The sequence below is a fragment of the Lissotriton vulgaris genome, chromosome 1_1 (genome assembly GCF_964263255.1).
Source record: "Lissotriton vulgaris chromosome 1_1, aLisVul1.2, whole genome shotgun sequence".
NCBI classification, from domain to species: Eukaryota; Metazoa; Chordata; class Amphibia; order Caudata; family Salamandridae; genus Lissotriton; species Lissotriton vulgaris.
This window is the reverse complement of record NC_141685.1, coordinates 404,444,858-404,460,590: the sequence shown is the minus strand read 5'-3', so window position 1 is coordinate 404,460,590 and position 15,733 is coordinate 404,444,858. Positions and strand designations below refer to the sequence as shown.

At 39.8% G+C, this 15,733-nt stretch overlaps 1 protein-coding gene across 4 annotated transcripts in view; it reads right to left on the bottom strand.

The window, feature by feature from the left end:
- SSBP3 (single stranded DNA binding protein 3) overlaps positions 1–15,733 on the bottom strand; it is a 360,221-nt gene that overhangs the window by 170,542 nt on the left and 173,946 nt on the right. The gene's annotated exons all lie outside the window — the stretch shown is intronic.

Here is a 15,733-nt window from a genome sequence, read left to right as displayed (position 1 = left end):
AACTCTAATCATAAAAAAGTTTGACGAGTCTGCAATCATCTAAAAAATGGGGTAATTAGTTTGTTCAGGTTTGACACGACCTCCACTTCTGGGGAAAGTGACTGGACGAGTTATCGATCATCATGACTTAAGGTTGCTGTGCAAAAGTTTATATAACACCCTATAAATGGAAATAACTACAGTACAACTTACCTCTACCAGACATAAGCATCATCAGTAGTACACGGCCCCCATGTGGAGGATCCCTCCAGACACTGGGCTCATTCACAGACTGAACCCATAAGTGCAGTAAAACAAGAGCTGCAGATCATGAGCGCCACAATGACCATAGGGGGTCCCTAAGCCAGGGCTGTGTCCCTGGGCACCAGTGTTAGTCACATGAGATCAGAAGAGGCAATCCTGTTTCCTCTAAATGGGAGGGGCTCTTTTGCAGTAAAGCGGATGTACCTTCACCTTAACCCTGAGGGGTAAAGAGAAAGCATAACACGTATCTGCAGAGAAATGCACTAAAAGGTGGGTGACCCCCCCCCCATACAAACAACTCTAAAAAGCAGCATGTTTGCATTACCCACAGTCCTGATACATCTTTTACAAACTTTGCAATTCTGAATGTATACACTTGTAACTAGCAGAACTCCGAAACACAGGAGATAGACATATAAATAAATATGGATATGATGGGTATTATTTTTTAGAAAGAAAAATTCCTATGAAGTTCTTTGAAATGGGAATACAATAAACTACTTCCCTTATATTTTAGCACCACAAGAAAATAGGCACAAAGGTTTGGCTTTCCTTCTATAGATCTTTACTTTGGGAGTATGATGTGAAGTGAGAGTTTAATGGAATATTAATAGTACGTACCTCTGGCAGCGGGATTTGAGACATGTCTCACAGGGTTACTGAGATCAGAGCGCTAGTGCAAAAATAGGAGCTAGCGGTTACTAGTAGCTATGGTAAGTGATCAAAAGTAGGGAACATGTCATAGGAAGTTCACTCAGGAGGCACAACAGTACTTGGTCTGGGAACCCAGAAAAGGACACTAAAGACAGACTACTTTGACGAGAGGTAGGAGTCAAAGGCCCCCAGTTACCCACAAATAAGTGACCCTGAATGGCCTTATAACAAAGGTAGAATGGGCAATCAGAAGTTGAATCCACAACGCAGGGTCAGGCACTCGATACCCAGTGTACGTTTAATTTGTACTTCTGTGTTTTTGAGCCCTGCATTACACGAACATGAAAGTAACGGTGATAGTGCATGCAGGTAGTCTTCCAGTCACAGGAATAGGTAGTAAATTCAATAAATTCCAGTTATGTGTAAATGCTTTCTTGACTACCAGGAGTGAGATCTGCTGCCTTTCTGAGAGTCTCTTTATTGCATTACATTCAAGGACACTGTAGGACACAAAGTTCTAAAACGCCGAGCCTCACATCGAACTTTTAACCACAAATGCATCAGCTGATTAATATCAATCACATTTTGTCTTATCAGTAAAAATATTGATTACAGTTCTGTCCCCCAAAAGTAAGCACAGAGAATATCTACACAATAGCAAATACAGAATTAATTACAAAAGAGCAACAAAACATTACTTTTCAACCACCATAAATGACATGAAAATCTTGAAAGATTCAAGCTATGTTGTGGGAAAATGTAGGAAAACAGAATCAACTTGTCACAACAATGCACGTAGCCATGCTCAGCCTAACAGTCTCTGCTAGCTCTATTTGAAGACAGTCTACAACTGTCCATAAACAGATCAACGTGGTCTGGTGATCTGGGCTCCTTTAGTCAAGGCATGTCAGCCATCTCTCATATTAGCATCTGCATTTAATAGTTCTAGGAAGGCCATCTGAATCCGTCCCAAATTACAAAATATTCGAAACTATTCCCAGGTAAAAGCCAATAGATTTGACAATCTGCCTGTCATACATTTTTTCAACATGCCTTTTGCAGTCACAAAACATCTTGGCTATTGAACACAAACTTCCTGGTATAGTTTCAGGACACCCTGTCACTCTAGTTATCATAATTTGCACATAATGTATAAGATTAGTTAGTTGATTTTCTATGCAAAGTACTTGTCAGGACAACAATAACTGGTCTGTGCTTCTCCATTATAGCTTACCTTCAAAGCAAACAAGTGACTCTGAAAAAATAAGCTTTTTTATAGTTTAAAATAAATTTGCTGAGCGGATTAGGTCACCTGAATTTCGAGGGTTACTGCCCATCAGAAAAACTCAAATGTTCCATTTTAATCAGTTCAATGAGAAACTAGAACAATTCCCTTAAGTCAGACGACATCGGTCCTTAGAAGTAGACCAGACTCAATCCAAATACTTTCCGAAGATAAACTGCTTATCTATGGAAGTCAACACAATTGTGACAAAGGCTGATCTAAGCGAAGGAACTGAAACTGCTGCTTCTAAAATGCAGCTCATTAGTTGAGGATTTATGAGAAAAATTGTGTGTGTACAGATCATTCAATTGCATAAAGAACAATACAGACGGCAAGACAGGCCCATATTTTAATTACAGACTGCTAATATTTAGCCTGGCTAAACTACTGATTTTGCAGCTGGTGAGAAAAAGCATTAGAAGTTCAGTAACTCATTAGCTACAGTCTAAGAAGGCCCACACCCCTTGGCAGCCAAGAACTGATGTATACTATTGATTGTAGAGGACTGCCCTGTCCTACCCTGGTTTAAAAAAATGCTAACCAGGCTCCAACTTTCAACACTTGTATGCCTCTAGTACACCTTGTTCTTGGACTGATGACATATCCACTTCCATGTAACAACAGAATTTTGAAATACAGAGACATGGCGGCCATATTGGGGGGATGGGGGATGGTTTATTGGAATCACATGCTCTGGAGTTCATGTTTGTATCAAATGCTTTCAGTAGCCATGAGGTTCCGCAGCTGTATGGCACATCCTCAGCAACAGCCGGGAGGTCCTTGAGAGCCCTTCAAGACAGAGGACTACTTGAACGCTTGGCATCCCTGAAGTCGCTCTCACTTGAGAGGATTTACACACACAGGCACAACAAAGCCCAACATTAGCACATACTAATGGCTATCTTTCATCCACTCCAGATTTCTATATCGGTAATCGCTCTGTCAAGGTCAGGCAGCTCATCAGCAACTACTCATGCTAATTTAACCAATTTTATGTCTCTGTGCTTCACACATAAGCAGCACATCTATTTTTAACTGCAACATGCCCAGGATGGTATCTTTTGCACATGATACACTATTCAATGACATCCTTTTGAGCTCAAATCACTGCAATGCAGAGTAAAGTAAATCAGTATACAGAGTAAAGTTCAAAGTGAGTACAACAAGTATATTGCATCAAGTTTACAAGAAACCATGTTGGAGGAAAGAGTAGATAAATAACTTGGAATCGTAATGAGATTTATTAGTACAAATTACATATTGTATGAGGTAGCAGGATAATGCTCAAAGTAAAATGCAAAGTTCACAGAATGCAGGTCTATCTACCCAATCTTCCCCCCACCGCCACCTAGGAAACCGTCTCACCGCCCAGCAGTATGCTCATCCTCATTCCGTCAAAGGCTGTATATCTGCTCACCTATGGCTGCGTCAAACTGAAACATCTCCCACGTTTACCAACAGTTCGTCCTCTTTATCCTGCATCACAAGCAAAAGCAGTCCCGCTTACAGGCCACTAAACAGTTCGCTTACATTCAGCCAGCATGAAGACCAAGAAAGCTCAAGATATACGAATGTTGTCTTTTTATTTATGGACATATTCTTTTTATTGGCTGTAAACCCATATTTAAAACTGTGGTCTTATCCAAAAACCTCCTTGCTCCGCCCCCAGACAAAACAATATGCGATGCTGAATTAGACTCAAATTCTTCTAATAAATCAGACTTTTAGGCACCTTTTGCAGAACTAAAAGGTCAAACTAAGGCATAGTCGGATATGGTGTAATCAGGAGTTACCGTGCCTCATTGCCATGTCCCAATGCAGCATACCGGAGCTTGCATGGCAGGTTGCCGGATTTAATGCAAGCCAGAGCTTGTGTGATGGTCTTCAGCATCTTGTCATAAGCCTAACCATGTGTTTGCATGGCAGAATTATATGGCTTAATATATGAAGTGTTGGTGTTATGCATGATTTTCTGGGAAAAGCTCCCACGCTGTTGACACGACAACGGTGTGTCCATGCAAGTGTTGTCAAATTGAGCGCGCAGGACAGAGCAGCAAGTTTTTCTGTAAATTTAATCAGCAACATCAGTCTAGTTAAAGTGTCTTGCATAACAAGACAGCTTACATATCTTGCACTGTTACCTATACTGAAGTAAAGAGGCATAGTCCATTTCAGCCTCAAGAAACTATCTTGGGTTGAGAAGTGTTCTGAACTGGCAAGCCATCAACTACGTGAGGAAATCACCAAGCTGTTATAGACGCCTTGCAAATGCTACACCGCTCCAAACACTTCTTTCAAGTATCAAAATAAGTAATTATTCACGCTTTTGTTGTATTAAGTGTTGTTAATCACATGTCTCTTTGTATGCTGCAATCTCCATAGAGATAGACAAGTAACCAGGCGTTGCTACACAAAAATCCAATAATAATTAAATTAAAAAAGCACTGTGATATTTGCATATATTTGTATCAAATTATAGAAATTGAGAAATGTTAAGGCTGTTATGTGGCATTCACAAATATTTGATGCTATGGAGGATCGTTTAAACTTGTGTGCATTTATTTTCAGATTTTAAAAGAATGAGGGAATCTGAATAATTTATTGCTGTATAATTAAATATATGTGGAGTGAAGACCCTTTATTAAATAAGAATACGTTGACCTTTGTTGGTGAATCATGCAGTTGCTCAAAATAAGGGATGGAGATTCAGTTCAGAAGATGGTATTCATTCTGAAAACGAACTTGGTGAACATCGAAAGAAAATACATTTTTCAAGCTGATAACTGGGGAGGAGCTACATTTCAGAAGATGGCACACCCAGGTAAACAGGGCGACCATACCAGATTATGAACGTGCCTCTCAGCTGTGGCCTTCAGGGTTTAGAGTAGGTGGGAATGAGCACTTCCAAGGTAGGGATACAGCTGTTTTTGACATGGGTGGCGAGGGGTCCTGTGGGGTGTCTGTAAATGGTACAGCTGTATAGAAACCAACAACCACCAAGCAGACATTTGAGCTAACAGACAAGTCTCCAATAAACTTCAAAATACTCAAATGAATAGCAGTGTACGCTCATTTTTCATAGACTTGTTAAAAGTAAAATGACGATCGTGAACATTGCCTGCGCCATCTTGTTTAGTGGGAATTTCTCTGTGCACGTAAGCTGCAGCCATTTTATCCATCACAGCCATTATGTACTCTGTTGGTCACCTTTGTTTCACCCTGCCCTTATGGGCATCCATCTGACCCTCTGACCAAACTGGATATGTCTGCTGGGGGCTATAAACCCTTTTGTCACGACAAACCTCAGCGCCACTTGCTGCAACAAACTAGTTTTTCCATTGATCTCTGTTTGCAGGCAAACCTTTGAACAATCTACCCCTTATCACACCTAGTTACTCAAACCAGTTCCAGACACAAAAATGACCCTTGCAGACATGATTTATTGCACGACAAACAGCAAGACTTGTTTTACCAACAATGGGACCTTTTTTATCAACAGAACGGACTCTTAGATCTGGTCGGTCTCGCATGTTTTAGACCCTGAAGCAAAGTCCAGCTGCAAGATAAGATTGTCTGTTTGACCTGGGTGGGAAGAGAATTACTGTTGGGCTTGTGTGGAAACCTGCCCGGGGCGGGGACTCCAAGCTTGTGTAACAATGTTGATGAAACAAATGCATTGTGTAAAACCTGTATAAAAGGAAGAGCCAAAAGAGATGCCAGCAGAACACCTCCCTCAGACATCCCGGTGTCTGCAGTGGACGTGGTCTCCTCATGAGAAATAAACCTTTTTCTGGTCTTCCAGTTCCCAGCGCTTGCCTCATTATTTTGATAGCGAATCCAAGGTTAATCAAAGGTGAACCGGGCAGCATTGGGGATCTTAGAAGACTCGCTGCTTTTCACAGACTTGATTCAGACAGGTAAGGGTGTTCATAATACAACTGCCACTGTTCACCCCAGCCAAATACACTAAAGGAACATCCTGCAATCAGACCACCAGATGCTCTCCTAATCCAGGATAGACTAATGTGCAAAGAGGCCAGGTAAACGGCAGATGTTGCTCTACGTAAGGACTGCCTGACATAATAAACTGGGGTGTTGTGGGAGGGTGGATGCTGGCACTATTAGACAGGCTAATTAAAGACTTCTGTACTTTGGAGAAGTCTTCTACATATCAGAATGTTGCTACCGGCAAGAGGTTATGCTGGAGGGTGCCTAGAAGCAACAGAGCGCCGCTCTTTCAAATCTACTACCATCTCCATTAAGTAATCGCAATTGAGTGGGAATGAGAGGCACTGTGGTTAAGATTAGTGCTCAGCCCTAGTGTAAGAGGACAGCCTAAAAAAGCTGTTAATAACATTTTGAACAGAAGCGTTGTTGAGTGCATAAATAAATATATTTTTAAACTTTAATCAATATTTACTGAGCCATCCGTCAGAGATAAAACTAGATATTCAAATGTAACAGTGTCCTCTTACCCAGCACCATGGTCTTTCAACTATGAAGCTTGAAAAACACACACAAAAAAATGGATTCACTAGCAGCAACTAACTAGATTAAGAACTTGAATATGGTTCAGTACAAATGAGTAATGTTCGTTTGTTGCAGTCAAAAAGTAAAATGCTCCCCATAAAGGACTGGCCAGAGCTTGGAGCCTCTCTTCAGAGGAATGCAGCTCGAATTAGACACCACATTGCCTTCTCTACTAGAGTAACCCACAACGGGAAACCTCACCCAGATGAGTCTTTCAGGAAGAACGACCCTACAACCCTGAAGTAGAGGTGGCCCGAATAAAGTTAATACAGAGATTGATGCAAAACTTATGGTGGCCCGAATAAAGTTAATACAGAGATCGATGTAAAAAATATTTGATAGATTTACCTAAAAGACAATAAATTGCAACAAAATCAATAACTAGTAACATGAAAACCTTAACATTACAACCATAGCAATGGCTTGGCTGTGCTATGAAAGAAGTGCTGATGCGGTTCTGCAAAGCATTCACAGCCAGTGCAGAAACATCAGTCCCTCCGGTACAGCTCCGCCACAATTATCAGTTATAGGTACAATACATCCATCATAAGAATGGTACTTTCAGAAGTCACAAGAAACCACCAAGGAGTATTGCAAGTGACATTTGTTGGGCACCTCTACAACACTCCCATAGAAAGCTCTCTCAAACGTGAATCGACTGAAGGACATTTGAGGTGGGTCATCCTTAGCAAAACACGCTCAAACAGGCTGCTGGTCTGCTTAAACTTTGGAAACAAGCAGCTCTTTCAAGTAGAGAAACAGAATATCACAACACAAACAAATGACTAATTCAGACATTATTTTTGGATACCACCGTGTCTTATCACATATTATGGAGCAACTAGCATTTGCCTTCTGATGCCTCTTCTGATGCCTCTTCTAGATTCTAGCACAAGCCCTTATGTCACATACAATTTTAGCACAGTAAGACATGCTAAAGCTTTCTTTTGAGTCACCTTCAAGATGGACACTGTTGCAGGCTACTTAGATACCACTATAGCTATATTTATGACGTGAAAAGGAAAGTCTAACTGGATTCATTCTAAACACAACGCGTTTCGACCGAGATATGTGACAAAGATCCAGGTCGACACAAAGGAGGGGACCCCTCTAACGTTACTTTGAGGTCAGGGAAAAGAGGGGAGAAAGAGGGGAGAAAGAGTAAAGAGCACTAAAGAAATTCCCTCAAGACATATATACTTTTAATTACCAACATGATTTGCATATTGCACTTTGTTCACACACAACAATAACCTCAGAACTAATGAATAACATTTCTTTGGTATTTTATTTCATCATTCTTTGTTTTTCATTTTCATTTCATATAAAGTATTTTTTTTTTATATATATAGTTTTGTACAAAATACATATTCCAGCAAGTACAAAAACAATTTTATAGTAAATAGCCCCTTGGCTATAAAAACATATTAATGCAATTACACTCATACACTGTCATTCATTCTAACTTATTACCATCCACACACTCCATACAAATGCAGTATCTGAACAAATCTTGATTTTTCTGCCTAACTTTAAACCATCAAATGTTAAAGATTGGTTCCACGCAAGGTCGACGCACGTTTCGGTGGGTTGTCCACCACCTTCCTCAGGACCTATGCAGATACAAACATTCCTTACACAACACAAGCCAGGGGATTTTTCATTCACAATGTATGTGCCAGCTGTCTTCCTTAAAATTCAGTTAGTGGTACTGGAATTTTCAGCAGTCCAGGTTTGCGTAAAGAAATTTTTCTTCCTTCTATATTTCTATTTTATGCCACGAAAAAAAAAAATTCTCTTCCTGAGAGGTGGATCCTTTCTCACTGAAGATGGTGATAAGGTATGAGACACTCTCGTAATTCCTTGTTTTTTTTAAAGGAGGTGTTTTTGGGTAGATTTATATCATTGCATACAGGAATCCCTCTTTCTGTACAAAGATCGCGATATTCATGAAAGTCATTACTGCGACCTGTGAATTAGATATCCGCGATATCAGTATTACTAATCGCCCTTCAAATCTTTGTTGTTCAAGACAGCTTGAAATTGTGCGTCTTCCTCATACGGCTGTCCTGCAAACCCGTGTTGCTGCGCGGCAAAGATCCAGGTCGAAACACATTGTGTTCAGGCTGAGATTTTTTTTTCCTATAGATCAGGAAGCTGTTCATATGGTCTGGATGTCCAGTAAGCATCTGCTCTAATCACGGAAAAGATTTTCAGATAAACGTTAATAGAACAAGCCTACTCATTTGACAAAATGATCTAACACCTTGGGAAGAAATCATTCGGTCCACCGTCTCCTTCAGAACTACTGCACTTACATTGCATCTGCAGGCAGTGAAACCAGTTTCGACCATCTCCACAATAAAAAAAAGATGCATGAACAGAACAAGAACTTTTAAGAAGTACATAATTTTCTTATTTAACTTGCATGACTGGTCGAGAGCCAATTTTGGTGGGTCGCGAAACTCCAAGCAATACATAAAGATGCCTTTAAATCTGTATTTATCTTGTCACATTTACTGAGCTTCAAAGACAGAGGTCAAATAGAAGGCTATGTATTTTGACAAATTGTTGCTTATTTTTTAAGATTGTATTGGTGTTTACAAACTCCTCTTTGCTGTCAGAGAAAGAAAAGTAAGGGAAATTATATGAATCTTGCAGAAGTAAAGTGAGAGTAAAAGTAAAGGCTGCTGGATTTCATTTTTGCAACACACAAAATGTAAATAACTGTAAATAAACTTTACAAATTCAGCAGTTAGGATAGTACAAATTAAGCACATTTAAAAAATAATCTTCAAGTGTGATGGAGATAGGGAATTTAATAGGCTTAAAGCAAATCAATACACTTTACTTGGTGATGCCTAAATGATAAATATTTACTAAAACCAGATTTCCACACATTATCATTTGTGTGCAATAGTTTTATCAGTAAAACTATATGTCTGTGCAAGTTTTAGTGGCCATTTCAGTTGAAAAGACAATGCTTTATTTACATTTTAAAAAGTGCCCTTCTGATGCCCATTAGAGCTAGTTGGGTCGTGAAAGTTAATCACCCTAAAAAGTCGGTCATATGCCTAAAAAGATTTGGGAAGCACTACACTGGGGTAACCATGCCTATAAAACAACATACGTCATTCAATTATAAGCAACTATGCTTTTGTTATGTCAATTTCTGCAGCAGTCAAAAGCTGTAGTTGAGGATTCTATTTGCATAATGAAGGTATCATTGTGTTACTTTCTTCATATGAATGGAATTTATAATTTCTTTTGGGTAACACACCCCGACACCCAAGTGGTGACTGAGTAGTTATGATCGTGTTTCCATAGGATATGCCTGTTTTGTGCAACTAATAACCTTGGTTTCATCTTACGAATCCCCACATGCCAGGGCCGGAAAAAGGGGAAGCCCAAAAACACGTTTTCCCTATCATTTTTCCATAGGAACTTTAGACGCAGCTATAGCGGAAACGGCTGAGCGGATTTACACCAACTTTGGCAGAAAGCTAGATCTTGGTGCAGAAAGAGTGCTTTTTGAGATTTAATTTAAATCCGTTCAGCAGTTCTTAAGCAATTAATGCTTACCGACATATTTTATGCTGAGATTTGATTGGCTGCCATAAACAACGATGTGGCAGCACCCATCTTAGCACTCAGGACTCAGTTTAGAGTATTAAAAACGTTTAAAAAAAAAAAGACATAAGGGGACACAGTAAGGATACCATGGCCATATCTAGTTCCAGATGGACCCTGCATTGGACCCTCATTGGCTTTTCACATGGCAATAAAACATTACTTTACATTTTTTTCAAACCTATAAATCTACTGGAAAAGAAAACCAAAGGTAAAGTGACAATAAATGACTATCTTACACCGCATTAATAAAAAAAACGTTACTGCAAAAAACTAAGATTAAAGGGGTATTCTAGTTAGATGAAAATCTCAGTTAAAAGGTTTAAACTAAGAAAACAACTGAAATTCACCAATTCTAGTTATCTCAAGTAACTATAACTCGCGCCCTCACAAAGCACTACAAGTTACCCCACACATTGCATCAGTCATGGCATGTTCTATGACATAATTGATAATATCACTAATATTTGCAATTAAATTATTGATTAGAAAACTGTGCATGGCAGGGGCATGAGTTAAAGTTACTTTAGGATACGAGTTATAGTTACTTGAGAGAACTAGAACTGGTGAATTTCAGTTGTTCTGTTGGTTTAAAACTGTATTTTTTTTAACTGACATATTCACCTAATTTTAACGACTCTTTAACCTTTGTGCTTTTCAATAAATAGATCTATTAGAACAATCTTCTACACAGTAAATGAAGATTGGCTTCTGGCTCTTTAAAAAGGTTATTTTGTTCATAAAATAGTTTTATAGAATTCCCAAGGGACTGACAATGCATTTGAACTATTTCACGTTACGAGAATCCTGCCATGCTGGAAGAGTGGCTTCGAGGTACAAATGGGTGGGCTAAGCAGTGGTTGAAAATACTACTGAAATATGCTTTCAATGATAGAGACATAATACTTAAAAGAGCTGGTGGAACTATTAGCTGGTCTTGAAACCCTTGAACAAGATAAAATTAAATAATTTAAAGAGGCGATGGAAAAAAGACTAACCACTGAAAGATATCAAAAGTAAGGAAAACGTGTGTGACAGTTGATTATGAACAGGATGGCTCTTTCCCTTTGACAAAGATATGATCTTCTGATGACAACTGAAGTCAATATGGTAAAGAGAAAGAGTGAATGCAGCAATAATTGAAGTGAGCGACAAACTGAGCTCAGACACTGATTCGAGCTGCTCAGATGATACAGACTGAAAACTACTACTGCAAAGAGGCACTTTATTATTTTTTTAAGTAGAAGTTTGATTTTTAAAACGGCAAAATGCAACGGATATATTGCAACATATTGACACAGAAGATCTAATGCAACTATATAGGGATGCTAGTTCGAGTTAAGGAAACCACCACAGTCCAATGTGAGGCTCCTGAAAATCTGCAAAAACTCCCTGTTAAGTGATAAAACCTCAAGCTAAAGGGGAGCTATTGTCTTCTGATGCAATGCTGTGTGCTTGAGAGCAGCACCAAGGCAGCTGAAAGACAAATGATCCTATATATATATCTATCCTGAGTTTGAGTAATATAAAGGAACACCTGAGAAGGTATGTAACAAACTAGTAGACTGGAAAAAGCCAGGATTACTGGAGGAAGAAGAATATCAGTGTCTCAGAAAGGATTATCCTAAATTGCAATATTTCTATATGCTCCCTAAATTGCACAAAAACAGCCCACCGTGGAGACTTATTTCACTCCTTGAAAGTCTAGAAGAAAACATTTCTGTTCACCTGGACCGTTTTCTCTTCCCCCTTTTGTTAAAAGTGTCTAGCTCTGCAAATCATAACTCACACAACAGCCATCCAAAATAATAACAAAACATACTCAAACTCATAATTGAACATTCATGGTTGGCTCATTTGTATTTTTATTGGTAATTTGACATGTAATCTCACTTGTAAGATCATTTACATTTACAATTACATTCTTCAATACATATAATCCACTGACAAGACTGCATTTTAAGTGAAGTTGCGGTCTTGATTGGTTGTAACACCTTAAAGTAGGTTCAAAAATATCTATTGAATTGACTAAAAACACAGTTAAAGTGAAGTTATTGTTACGAAACCTAAAAGCCACTGACATTTCCAAGTTATGGTTATCTTCACAATCCATATCTCACATATCATTTTGCCATACAGGCAAAACATGAAACATGACCTCACCTTTGGGTGAAGGGTGAGGATATATCTATATCGGTCTATCTATACTCAAGGCCATTGGATTCCACGACAGGAGAGGACCAAATTATGTGGCTGGGTTGAGCAAATTATGCAGCAACAAAAGCCAAATTATGCAGCTGATTTTGTAATAGTATTACTTCTTTATGTCATCATTGTTAACTTGGTAACACGGTCAGGGCATTGGTTGTACCTCATTAAATGACAGTTTAACACCCAAATATAGCAATAAGCATCATAAGGAGACCAGTCTAGCATCGCTAAGAGCCTTCCACTACACAGCAACATTTCGCATTTTTAGTGACTTTTGAACTGTTGAGAGCTAGAAACACATTTTTCTTTTGCTAAAATCTGTAGTTTATGTGGTAGATGAGGGATTATGTGGCAAATTCAGTAGATCTATAATTATGTGAAAATCCCCATGGCCTCACAATTGCATAATGCCAGTGGCCCTGTCTATACTGCATTCCACATAAGACTGGAAGTGAAGATTGAGCATGTTGCATTTGACAGTAGCAAAAAGTTATACATCAGGAAAGCCCCAACAATTGAAGTACAGGAGTAGTATTTGTAGTTGTAGTCCCTACTCCTGGACTTGTTGCATCTGCATAGTCGTTGTTCACTCCTGGTAAGTAAGACGCCAAAAGATTGATCTTGTGGTCAAGTGCCCATCGACAAACGCCTGGAGCAAACGCAGACAACTGTGGAGAGCGAGTGCAGCCTTGTTTCTGTAGGTGAAACATGGCTGTCATGTCTGTGCAAATTAGTACTACTTTGCGCTGAATGTGAGAAAGAAACACAGTGAGTGCCAGCTGGATGTCTAAGAGCTCCAGGCAGTTGGTGTGGAGACTCTGCTGATGGGGTGCTCATGTACCCGGACAGTCAGATCCTGTAAGTGCTACCCCCACCCAGTAAGAGTAGCTATCGTCATGATGATAATCTGCGGCAGTAGGTTGAGAAAGGGCCAGCCCTGCAACAGTTTGTTGCTGTTCCGTTACTGTAGGGAGCAATGAGTGCGGCGGCCCCAGATCAAAACTACATCCTCCAGGGAACCCTCCGCTTGTGCTCATAGTGCAGCTAGGCACGCAAGCAACAGGTGCATTTGTAACCCTGCATGGGAAACTATGGCAATACAAGGAGCCATCATACAAAGGTCATAACAAAAGAGAAATTGCCAGTACTGATAACACCGCAGTAACATAAATTCAAACACAGTACTTGAGAAAATATTCAAGACTGGATGCTAGTTAATAGCTTTTTATTCTTATTTCTGATTTTATCAAAAGATACTTTTTCATTTTGTGAAAACGAACATGTAAAAAACAATTCAATGACCAAACTCAAAACTGGGGGTAATCATTCATCATATCACTCATATCACAACCATACGGTAAACAATCATTCATGGGGAGAAGGGGAGCACTAAATAAGAGAGCTACAAAGTTTATCAAAACATACAATATTTACAATATAATACAATACTATACATAAGACAAGTGGCCACTGAGTGTATGTGACTGATGTTGATCTTGTGACTAAATGAATCCTGCCTGTCCGAGTTGTTTCTAATCCTTTTTCCCCTCTCTCTTTCTCTTTTTTCACTTTTGTAGAGAACCCTAAAGGCCCTGAAGAGAATCCCTACAAGTCATTGGGATTCGAAACGCGTAGGACCCAGCCACCTTACTGTCTGCTCTAGTGATAAGCGTAAATGCTACAACAACTGTTGCTTATCACTAATTTTTGTACATTATCCTTTTTCTAAAGATCCAAGAAGTATTTTTATATACTTAACTACAGGAATGTACGTTAAAATTGTTTGTTTATCAAAAGAAAGTATTATCTAAGTGTTTTTGCAGACACTGGCTTTTCTTGTCTTATGTATAGTATTGTATTATATTGTAAATATTGTATGTTTTGATAAACTTTGTAGCTCTCTTATTTAGTGCTCCCCTTCTCCCCATGAATGATTGTTTACCGTATGGTTGTGATATGAGTGATATGATGAATGATTACCCCCAGTTTTGAGTTTGGTCATTGAATTGTTTTTTACATGTTCGTTTTCACAAAATGAAAAAGTATCTTTTGATAAAATCAGAAATAAGAATAAAAAGCTATTAACTAGCATCCAGTCTTGAATATTTTCTCAAGTACTGTGTTTGAATTTATGTTACTGCGGTGTTATCAGTACTGGCAATTTCTCTTTTGTTATGTTCTATGCAGGCTCAGCCATACTGATTAGAGCCATCCCTTAGTAGTTTATTGATCATACAAAGGTGGCGCTTGACCGTCATGACCATTACTTGGCGATCTGGCTGCAAAGAGGGAAGTGCGATTAGAAAGCTGGAACCCGTGTCGGGCTGGGATAGGCTTTCCCGTTCCTGTTGAAGGGTTGAGTACGGTTCCCAAAAAGGACTAGACCTAAAGGAGCTAGAGGTTGGACTTTGTTGTATTGATGATAAACCCTAGACCATATAGCAGGTCTATGGTGGCCTTTGTGTATGCCAAGCACTGCTGTTCGTTGCACTCTTGATCCGCCAGTGGTCCGAATAAGGGACTATGTGGATCTCATTCCTACTCAGATGAGCGGCTACCATAGCAAGACATTTTGGTAACACCACGGGGGATGTGGTGACCCTGGAGGGCAGCACCTTGAATTGGCAATGCTGGCCACTTGGAACAAACCAAAGGTACTGGCAATATGCAGGGTGGATGGGGATGTGAAAGTAGCCATCCTTCAGGTCGATGGCGATCATGAAGTCTCCTTACTGCAGTAGATGGATGACATCCGAAGTGTCACAATGTGGAACTGCTCTGACAGGATGCATTTGTTTTTGGGGTCGGAGAGACACGTCCTTCTTGGCGGGTACACTCCCTTGCCACAGTGGTTTAGTGGTACAAGATCTATGGCCACCTCGCAGATGTGTACCTCTACTTCCTCCTGAAGGAGGCTCTGATGTTCTGGGGAGTGGATGTGTTTGTGGGGAGGGATGTCTGGCAGTGTGAGAGTTGCAAGCATTAACCCTTACCTATGATTTTGAGGACTCCATGGTCAGAGGTGATTTACGCTCACCGTGGCAAAATACGCGCAGTCTTTCCCCCCGAAAGCTGTAATGTGGTTTGAAGGTGGAGTGGTGAGTATGTCATTGCTTGGGGTCAGCCCTCTTGGTGTCACCACCTTTGCCTCCGGGGACAGACAGACAGGTTGCACACCCG